This window comes from Mus caroli, unplaced genomic scaffold (assembly GCF_978045245.1).
Source record: "Mus caroli unplaced genomic scaffold, Mus_caroli_1 scaffold_9, whole genome shotgun sequence".
Lineage (NCBI taxonomy): Eukaryota > Metazoa > Chordata > Mammalia > Rodentia > Muridae > Mus > Mus caroli.
Window position 1 is genome coordinate 85873942 of NW_028227264.1, and position 10512 is coordinate 85884453.

General features: G+C 46.0%; 1 protein-coding gene across 1 annotated transcript in view; it reads right to left on the reverse strand.

Moving 5' to 3' along the window:
• Syn3 (synapsin III) overlaps nucleotides 1–6075 on the reverse strand; it is a 438182-nt gene extending 432107 nt beyond the window's left edge. The window contains exon 1 of the mRNA XM_021173742.3: nucleotides 5985–6075. The gene's annotated coding sequence lies outside the window, so the exon portion shown is untranslated. The remainder of the gene's footprint in view (nucleotides 1–5984) is intronic.
• Between the last annotated feature and the right edge of the window lie 4437 nt (nucleotides 6076–10512).

Consider the following 10512-nt stretch of genomic DNA (forward strand, 5'->3'; position numbering starts at 1 on the left):
ATTCCATCTGCTAGTACTGCAAACCTCAGCCTCACTATCAAGTTCCCTAGGAATCCCTCTCCTACATATAAACCTGGGAGAGTGGCGCTCTCTCCGTGCTTCTTGGGTGCCTGCATCTGGGAACTGTTCTTGCTTGTTTCCTGCATCAGCTTGATGCTATTAAAGCTGTGTCTACCCATTCCACCCACATATGCTCAGAACAGGGCCTGCCGTGCGTGAATACTCAGTCAGTCGTGCCTGACAGGGAGAATGGGGCCAGAGGGAGAGGCTTGTGTGGAAGCTCGAAATGGATCATCATGCTGGGATGAGAAAGGCAGAAGGCTGGAGACCTGGGACCCACATGAGTTAACTGTCTGATCTTGGTCATCTTGATTGAGGTGGCAGTTTTACTTTTGTTTCCTTTGTCTGAAAAAGGACCGCAGTACCTTCTTTCTAGGGAAGCCATGAGTATCACATTAAAGGATGGACCAGCATGTTATGTTTTCCTCTGTATCCTTTGTCACAAGAATTCATGTGTTTCATGATTGACATCTGAGAGCCGACGACTATTTCCTACATCCCAGCCCAGGATTGTCTGCTAGACTAGAGACCCATATTAAATGCATGCTCCTCATGGATGTGTGGTGCATTTCAGTAGTCCAACCCCAAACAGCCCGCTTTTCCCCAGTCTCCACACTGTCAAAATACCCATTGTACTGGTTAGTTTTGTGTCAACTTGACACAGCTGGAGTTATCACAGAGAAAGGACCTTCAGTTGAGGAAATGCCTCCATGAGATCCAACTGTAAGGCATTTTCTCAATTAGTGATCAAGGGGGAAAGGCCCCTTGTGGGTGGGACCATCTCTGGGCTGGTAGTCTTGGGTTCTATAAGAGAGCAGGCTGAGCAAGACAGGGGAAGCAAGCCAGTGAAGAACATCCCTCCATGGCCTCTGCATCAGCTCCTGCTTCCTGACCTGCTTGAGTTCCAGTCCTGACTTCCTTTGGTGATGAACAGCAGTATGGAAGTGTAAGCCGAATAAACCCTTTCCTTCCCAACTTGCTTCTTGGTCATGATGTTTGTGCACGAATAGAAACCCTGACTAAGACACTATCCATCTAACCTTTGAAAAGTTGATCTTACATGGTATACAAATGATTTTGTGGCACTTAGCACCTTCATACTGTAGAAAACCCCCAACTGCATCTAGTTCCAAAGCCTCATCATTGCTAAAAAGGAAACCATTCACCCACTCTGGCTTATCCTTAGCCTGTGTCAAATGCTGTTTTCCTTCTTGTGTCTCTGGATATAAACACATGGACAATGGTGGCACTGTGCAGCTTCTGGCTTTTTATGCACACGTTTCTCTCTCTCTCTCTCTCTCTCTCTCTCTCTCTCTCTGTGTGTGTGTGTGTGTGTGTGTGTGTGTGTGTGTGTGTGTGTGTATCTGCAGGCATATTTGCACACTTACTCAGGACTGCATGTACATAGGCTATGGATAGAGGGTGTAATGGCTTTCGCTATCTTTTGAGACAGACTCTTTCTCCAAGTCTGGAGTCACTGCTTCTGATCGGCTGCCCCGCCAGGAAGGTCCTGCTCTCTCCTGCTAATGCAGTGTTATAGGTGCACGCCACCACACTCAGCCTATTTACAAGGGTGAAGAAGATCGGACCTCAGCTCCTCATTCTGGGGCAGCAAGCACTTTACCCACAAAGCTTTCTCTCCAGCCCTGTGTCTGCCTTCTTTTATTTATATTTTTTGCAGTGCTGACAATGTCCATATATACCGTAGCATGTATTATAATTACTTTGATTATTTTCTGACTAACAGTTCATTGTGTCCATATGGCACACTTCATTCATCCATTCACCCTGTGATAGAGATTTTTCATCAAGCCAATCCTAAACCATAAGCCTAACAGTCACGGCATTTCTTTTTTCTATATATCTCCAATCAACTATAGCAGCAAATCCTATCCATTATATGTCAAGATATAGTTCAAATCCTTCTGCTCTTTCCCTCTGCTTACATAAGACGCCCATATCTCAGTAACCCCCTAACTTCTAGTTGGTGTCAAGACTTCATTATTTAATATAGATGTAGCTATTGGCATACTTTGAAAACTTAAGCTAGATCATACATTCATTTAACTATAGTTCCTCGGCCTCTTTCTTTACAGAGCTCGCCTCTTGGAGGCAAGGTCAAAAAAAAAAATCAACAAACACATAACATTATATTATATCAGGTCATTACTTGGGTTAAAATATTTCACTAGCTTCGTTGCGCTTTGAGTAAATCTGTACTCAGTATGCCTCCAAGGCCAAGCAACTTCAAATGCATCTCAACCAGCTTGAAGCAACCCTTGAGTGATGTTTCCGCTACAGTGAGCTGTATTCCTCCTCTGCCTCATGGTCCACGGGCAAGCTGTCCTTTCTGCTTCCTGATCGTAGCTTTGCTGAGTATCATGTATCAACATAAGTATCACGCACAGACACAGAGACATGAGTTGGGAAGGAGGGAAGGAGGGAAGGAGGGGGGAGAGAGAGAGCGAGAGAGCAAGAGAGAGAGTTAGTGTATATGTGTGTGTGTGTGTGTGTGTGTGTGTGTGAGAGAGAGAGAGAGAGAGAGAGAGAGAGAGAGAGAGAGAGAGAGAGACCTTCCCTGATAATCCTGTGAAACAACTCTACCATTCATTTCATCCTCCCAGATATGCGGATGTACATGCTGGGATGGAGGCATAGCTCAGGGTAGGTGATGTATCTAGCATGGAAGGATTTCTGGGTTCAGTCTCCATACCTCAACCATCCATACATGCGTGCAATGAAGAAGGATGCACTTAACACGGTTGGACCGCAGGGATGAAGCAGCTTTGCATTGCCTGGAGACTGTGGTGTAGTGAGGAGGAGCAATAAAGGGAAGGGAATAAAATTAAAAAGTGCTGTAAAGGGAGAAGGAAAGGGAAGGAAGGTGTCCACTTCCAACAGGGTAGTCTTTCCAAGAAGGCTGCATTGAACTAGAGTCACTCAGGGGAGATCAAAAAAACAAAAAACAAAACCCTTTCTCTCCTAGATGCCATACAAAGCAACGGCCCATCCTTCAATATTTTCTTTTAAAGTCCACAATGCTCACCACACCACTCTACCTCCCTTAGCAGACAGACCTGTATCTCCCTGCGTGGCACAGCCTCCCAAACAGATTGATTGGATTACCAAGTGGTTGGATTAATGAGTGATTCATCAATAAGAGCATCTTTTAAAGTGTAACAAGTGACATGCTGTGACGGGTGCTGTCACTCACTTTCCTAGGGACTCCATTAGGCTTGAAAACACTGAGATGACTACCAACTGAGAATAAAAGTGTTTTCTTTATTAAAAATGGAGAATAACACGGCATACTGTGGGGCAACTGGGAGAGGGCACACATACCTAGCAAGCACTCAGTAGGAGTCTCTAGTCACTGGGGTTATTAGTAAAGGTGTCTCACAGTAAAAAGTCTCTGAGCTCAGCATGTACTTTCAGAGGCAGTAAAGAAATTCAAAAGCCAGGGAAACATTCTAAGTGACCAGTCCAAACCATCCTCATTTTCTTCCCAATGTCATTCAGTGACACAGAGAATCAATGGCGTAGAAAAGTATCCACATCCTCCCCACAAGACCAAGGTGCATGTTGCCTCCTAATGTCCAGCAGCCAGGAGTTCTGACTGCTTATAGCTCATATATGTGTCTCTATTTAGAAACTGTTTGGCTGACGGGACACCTTAAGTTGAACCCCTCGGTGGGCACACCATACTTACTGGCTGGTTAGTGGGGCTTTGGAAAGCCTCAGAGGATAGCCTGAATCCGCTTTTCCCCTCTGTCATGGACCAGTGTCTACCTGAGCCTGGTCCCACTACCCCCACTGTGTATTCACTTGAACAGTAGAGCAACTTCTTTTAAGGACCCCTCTACTCAGAATCTACTGGTACACAGAAATGCACCAGTTCTGTGTTCATTCCAGCTGCCGTGCTAAAATATCACAAAGCAACTTGGGTAAGAAAGGGTTTATTTTAATTTACAAGTTCAGGCTACAGACCATATTTTGGGGGTACGTCAAGCTAGCAGGAACTTGTGGGAGCTGATCATAGCCACAAGCAAGGCAGAGAAAGAATAAACACATGCCTACTGTCCAACGTCCTTCCTCCATACTTACACCATCCAGGACTCACTATCAGAGAGGAGCATGGCTCACCATGAGCTAGGACTTCCCATGAATCAACTGACAAATAAAGGCATTGTCTGACAGATGTACGTACAGGCCAGTCTCATCTAGACATCAATCCCTCATCGAGATGTTATTCCTTGGGCATTCCAGGTTAAGGCAAATTAACAATTTAAAAGTCACTAGCTTAGCATCTCTGACCTTTTAAACAAGGAACCTTGCTTATGACAACTAGGCAAAATAATCTCCTCTCTCTCTCTCTCTCTCTCTCTCACACACACACACACACACACATACACACACACACACACACACACAGAGAGAGAGTGAGAGAGAGAGAGAGAGCGCCACAAGGTCAATAATGTCTTTAAGGCAAATAGATGAAGTGGCTTTCTGGTCTCACTTCCTAGGAGCCTTTTTTTATTGCTGCTATACCATTCTCTATATGGCAACCCAAAAAGCAGACCTTTGGCCCTGGAAGATAGAAAGGTAAGCCCAGGTAAGGCAGAAGTTCTCACACAGGGACCAGGCATCAGAAAGTGAGCACAGGTGCTCTATTCAACTCCCCAAGGGCTATCCCCGATGACAAGATAGAGGCCACAGCTTCCAATACAATGACATGAAAGTTCAGGAGCAAGCATCACATGACAGCATCTCCCTGCCTGAATTCATGCCCAGAAGCCAGGGTTACAGAGCCCCTGTCAGATAGTCAGCCTTAAGGGGCCAGAGTCTTTGCAGCCAAGTTGCCTGAAAACCAGCTTTTCACAACTTACTAGCTTGAAGATGCCAGCTCCCGTCACTGTCCACCAAGCTAGCAGAGTGGCTGTGGGATCAGCTGGAATTCTTTCCCAGCCTCCCGTGTCCTAGGAATAACTTGTCAGGCTGCATGCATCTCTAGATTGTGTACATTTTTGGCTAGCCCCTTCTACCTTGCAGTTTAGGTCCCACCTGCAAGTCCTGGTCCTACTGTGAAATCTGCTGTTTGATTAGCTGCGATTCTGACTTCTTCACTTCTTTCGTCTGCACCTGGGGAAAATCTACCTGAAATTCTTCCTGTCTCTGATGCCCCTGCCTCCACAGCTCTCAGGCTGGCAAACCCTCCAGTCTCTGTATGTCTTCCAGGCTGCATCACGACCCACCCACCTCTTGCTGTCTGCACTACACCACACTGCAATCCCTCCTATCCTATCATCCCTGGTAGGCCTCAGCAACTCCTGAGATTCCTTTTAGGCCGCTAGAGCTGAGAGCATAGTGTCTGGCTTACAGCCAAGTAAGTCATGAATAAATAACCAGGGCGCTCCAGCAGTGTTAGTCTTAGCCTGGCCAGGAAAACCCTCCAAGGTTTTTTCCTTCGTCTCAGGATATCTGGAAATAGAAGACTGCGCAACAGATCTGAGCCCCAGACCCAAGGCAACAGGTCCTGAGGGACCTGCCTAGAGCAGGTGCTGGGATCCAGTGCAGAGCACCAGTATCTGCTGTGGTCTCAGCTTCCCAGAGGAAGCTCTTTTCCGGGACAGGTCTGGATGTTGGGTTGAATACCTCAGTAGTCATAGCTTTGAGGGCCCCAGGGTTCTGGTACTCTGTAGGGACCAGTGCTAGGGACCGGCAGCAGCAACCTGGGACCGGAGGGTGGCACTCCGGGCTCACGGAGCACCTGCATCCCGCCAACATGCAGCATCAACATTCGGCTAACAAAAGAGAGAGAGCTTATGGGGAAGTAGCACTGCCCGAGGACGCACCAACAGCTCGGATTCGGGGTGAGTGCTCCCTAAGGCCAGAAAACCCACCTACTCCACTTTGCCTTGGCTTACCGACAGTGCCAGCTACGGTGGCCCGTGTGTACCTCGGACTGGCGCCGCCAATTACAGGATCTGCGGGAGCGCTGCAGCTTGAGAGCTCTGCCTCTGCTCTGCACAGTACGTGAGCGCCTCCTCTGGGCAGACTGGTCTCCCTACGCCGGAGAGCCCATTGGCTGGGCCAACAAGGGCCCTGAATCCAGGCCCGCCCCTCGAACCCCTCCTTTCTCAGTCTCTAGGCTTTCCCTCTCCAGCCAGGTAGGGAAAGTTGCTAGAACCAAGCAAGCTTTGCTGTTGCTGGCCTCAAGTGGCCAAGTGGACGATCTTTCTTCATCCCAGGAGGACTGAGATGCCCCTCAGGGAGTGTGAATAATGCAGTTCAGTATCCTAGGAAGCCAGCTTGGAGAAAGTCACCTGACTTCCCTGGGTCTTAGTAGGAGCTTCTGAGAGACCAGTGAGTCAGCTGTCAGCAAATGTCATAGGAGTACAAGCACAAGGAGCTAAGCTCTTACCCTGGCTGGGGATGGCATGAGAAGGAGTTGGTTACATACAAGTACACAAACAAAAGATAATGTCAGCTTGCTGTAAACTGATAGAGATGTGTAATGAGAACACAAAAGGGAAGTCAGGACTATGCCAGGCCTCTCTACAGAGGAGATTTGTGAGATGAGAATTAAGACTACAAGGTTAAAAGAAACTATAGATTGGAAAACAAGGCAATTGAAAAGCTTAACCAGCACAGAATGGGAGGATATTTGGCAGGTCCCTGTCTCTTGTGTCACTTCTATGCCTCAGGGTCCCACAGAAGTTCAAAGCAGGTCTCCTTTGAGGCTCTCTGTCCTCCAGTATTTGGTTTGATTTTAGAGACAGGGTTTCTCTGTGTAGCCCTGGCTGTCCTGGAACTCACTATGTAGACCAGGCTGGCCTCAAACTCAGAAATCCACCTGCCTCTGTCTCTTGAGTGCTGAGTTAAAAGGCACATGCCACCACATCCATTTCTAGCTGCAATATATAGACCTATAAATGTAGTTATTTAAAAAAAAACACACTACTGGTGTTAAAAGTGCACAGAAAAAGTACTTGGAAAAATGGAAGGGGAATTCTTGCCAGGACAAGAATTGTAAAGAACCCTCCGTTTCTAAGGAAGGAAGGAGTTGGGCAAAGGTTTAGAAGAGAAGCCAGGCACATTGCTGCACGAGTACTCGTGTTTAATTGCACTATATATAAGAAAAGGTGCAGATTCCATGCAGGGTCAGGGTTTGCTGAGCAGTGCTCAGTCTACATCATCAAGGGTTTTCCATGAACGGTATTCTTCCATCATGCCCTGGAGGTCAGTGCCACTTAGCATTTTTATTTCTGTGCATGAACCTTGAATAATGAAAGAGGCCTACAAACCGTAATCAGCCTCAGGAGAAGCAATCCCTTTGCCCCCACTGTTCTCCCCTGAAAGGTTTAACTTTGGAGAAACAGCAGGTGATTTCATAAATCTCTGGGTTTCGCCCTGAAGGTTGTACAAGGACTTGTGAGGTAGGAGATGCCAAGTCATTGCTTCTCAACCATTGTCAGCAGCAAACTGAGCGCCAGCTAAAGGATTGCTTTCTAGAAAATGTCATTTATTTTTACTTCCATAGATTTTAAAAATGAGAATTACTTGTTTTTAATTATGTGTATGTAGGCTTGTGAACATGAGTACAGGTTCCTGCAGAGATGCAGAGACCAGAGAAAGGGAGTTGCCTGGGGCAGGGGTTACACCTGGGTGCTTAGAACTGAACTCAGGCCCTCTGCAAGGGCAGTGCATCCTCTTAACCACTGAACCATATCTCCACTCCCTGTATCTCTCCATCATTTTGATGGTTAATTTTCACTGCGTGAAAGCCTGCCTATTCCCCAGGACAGAATCTTCCACAGTTTGTCCCATCTGCCATTCACCTCCAAACCTCAGGACAGAATGCTCACTCAACCAATAGTAACAAAAGAAGGAGATAGATTGTACAGGAGGCTGCTCAGGGTGACAATGACAGATGCAGCATTCTAAAGAGACTGGACCATGTAGTCCTGAATCACAGTGGCCAGACCCAGTGCTCCCATGATTGCTGCCTGTTTCTCAAGTTTCATCCTTCTGGCCACCCCTGTACCTCATCTTACCATTTTTCCTTGTGAATCTTCATCTCTGCATTCATCCACTTTCTTTCATTAGTCACCCGATCATTTCTGTTGTTTTGTACCAAGACCTTGATGGATGCAGGAAAGAAAGATTGCCTCAAACAACAGCAAATGAACAGTTTAGAACAGGGTTCTGTGTAAAGGCAAATGTCTACATGGTAACAGGTGTACACATTCCTTCATCACTTCATAAAAAAATCACACCCCGAAAGATGGTGATAGTAGTAGCATTTGAAGATGATATTTATACTTGAAAAGAACCTAAATATATGGTTCTTAGTGCATCTAAAAAGAGTGAGCTAGCTCTTTTCATAACAAACTGTTCTAGATACAAGCTCTCTACTGTAAGGTTTACAGCTTGCAATTATTTCACATTTCACATGCATAGCTTGTAGTTGACAGAGCTGTGGCTGGAGCCTGGCTTCTAATTCACTACAGCTCGGGATTTACTGGGTTATAGCTTGGCTCTGCTTGTCAGCAAGGGTAAAATTGTTCCGTTGTCATTGTCTACACATGGCAAGATGTTTAAGACGATTGCAAGGTTTTATTTTTCAGTATTTCTTTAAAAGATCTACATGATTCAAGAGGAATTATGGGATGGGGAAATGGATCAGTGAGTAGAGCGCTTGCTGTACCGGCATGAGGGGTTGGGTATCTGTATCCTCAGAACTCATGTAAAAATTCAGGTTCAGTAGCACATCTGCAATCACAGGGTTTCAAAGAAAAGATGAGCGGTAGAGGCAGGCAAAGCTCCAGAAACTAGCCCATGTGCAGCAGCACAAACCAAAGAGACCTTTTTCAAACAAGGTAGAAGGAGAAGATGAACCAGCACCCGAGGTTATCCTCTGAACCCCACATGTACTCCATAACATGCACACGGTAGTGTGTGTCCACACAGTCATATGCAATCAAAAAGTCAAATTGCTAAGATTGGAAAACAGTGAGGTTGGGGAGAAACATGGTCAGGATTCTGAGAGATTAGTGCTGCTTTAGCATTGGGAGGGATAAAGAAACAAGAAGCTTTGGTGCCTATTCAAGGATGATTAATGGTGCGAGAACTTTTCAACTCCATCTACTCCATTCATGTTACACCTGGAGAGATGGTTAGAATTTGTTTCACTTCTGAGCCCCAGTAAGATGAGGGTAGAGCAAAGAATCTCAGAGTGTATGTTCCTTTCTCTTGAATTTCAGAGTCAAGGCACAGCGATGCCATGCTTCAGTCTAGGGCTGAGGGAGATTCTGAGCTGAAGACTTTCTCCTAGGTTGTGTGTATTGTGGAGTATTTCTGCTGACACTTCGAAGAATTGCCATGGCAACCAGTAAAATAAGTTTCTGAGTTCTTGCAGTCTCCCTCAAAGGAGGCAGATGCCAGTGGGTGTTGCTCTGTCATTAAGGGTACATGGAAGTTTCAGATGCTCATGTCACTCTCAAGGTCTAATAAATTTCTCTCCAGGTCTCAGCCAGAAGCAGCTCCAGCTAGGTGAATAGGGGTGAGCCCAAAGCTGTGAGACAGGAGATGAAAACACTTTAACAGGGATTCATTCCCATGGTTGACTGCACATTCCAACCACCTTCCAGTTTAAAATGCAAGGTGCATGGATTCCTTAATTCCTTTCATCCAAACAAATAAGGTGACAAGCGTGGGGCCAGGATATCAGCAGGTAGATATTGTATCAGAGTCAGTCACTTTTCTGTCACTATGAAGAGACAACAAGACGAAGGCAACTTACAGAAGGAAGTGTTATTGGGGATAACAGTTCTATAGGATTAGAGTCCAGGGCCATCATGGTGGGGAGCATGACTGCAGGAAGGCAAACAGAGATGGTGCTGGAGCAGAAACTGAGGGCTTAAATCTTTTCTACAACTGGGAGGCAGCCAGAGGTAGCTGGGAGTGGTGTAGGCTTTCAGAACCACAAAAGCCCATCCACAGGGTTATACTGCCTCAAACAAGGCCACACCTCCTAATCCTTCCCATATAGTCCCACCAGTAGGTAACTGAGTATTCAAACATCTGAGATGGCAGGGGCCATTCTCATTCAATCTACCACAATCAGTATTATGTAAACAATGTTGATAATCCCTGAGCAAGAGAGTCCATTTCCATAGCATGCTGTCTTACTGTGTAGTCTTGGGCTAACATTCACCACTTCTCCAGGCTTCGGGTCCTTACCCTGTAAAATAATGTCATCGTGATGTATAATTAGCGTTGTCAGCTGACTACAACCCAGAATCATCCAAGAAGAGCCTGCCAATGAGGGATTGACTATTAGTTTTGCCGTAAGCATGACTTAATTGTATTGTTTTAATTAAATTGTGTAAGTAGATCCATCCCACTGAGGGTAGCAACATTCTCTAGGCTAGGGGTACTGAACGATGTGAG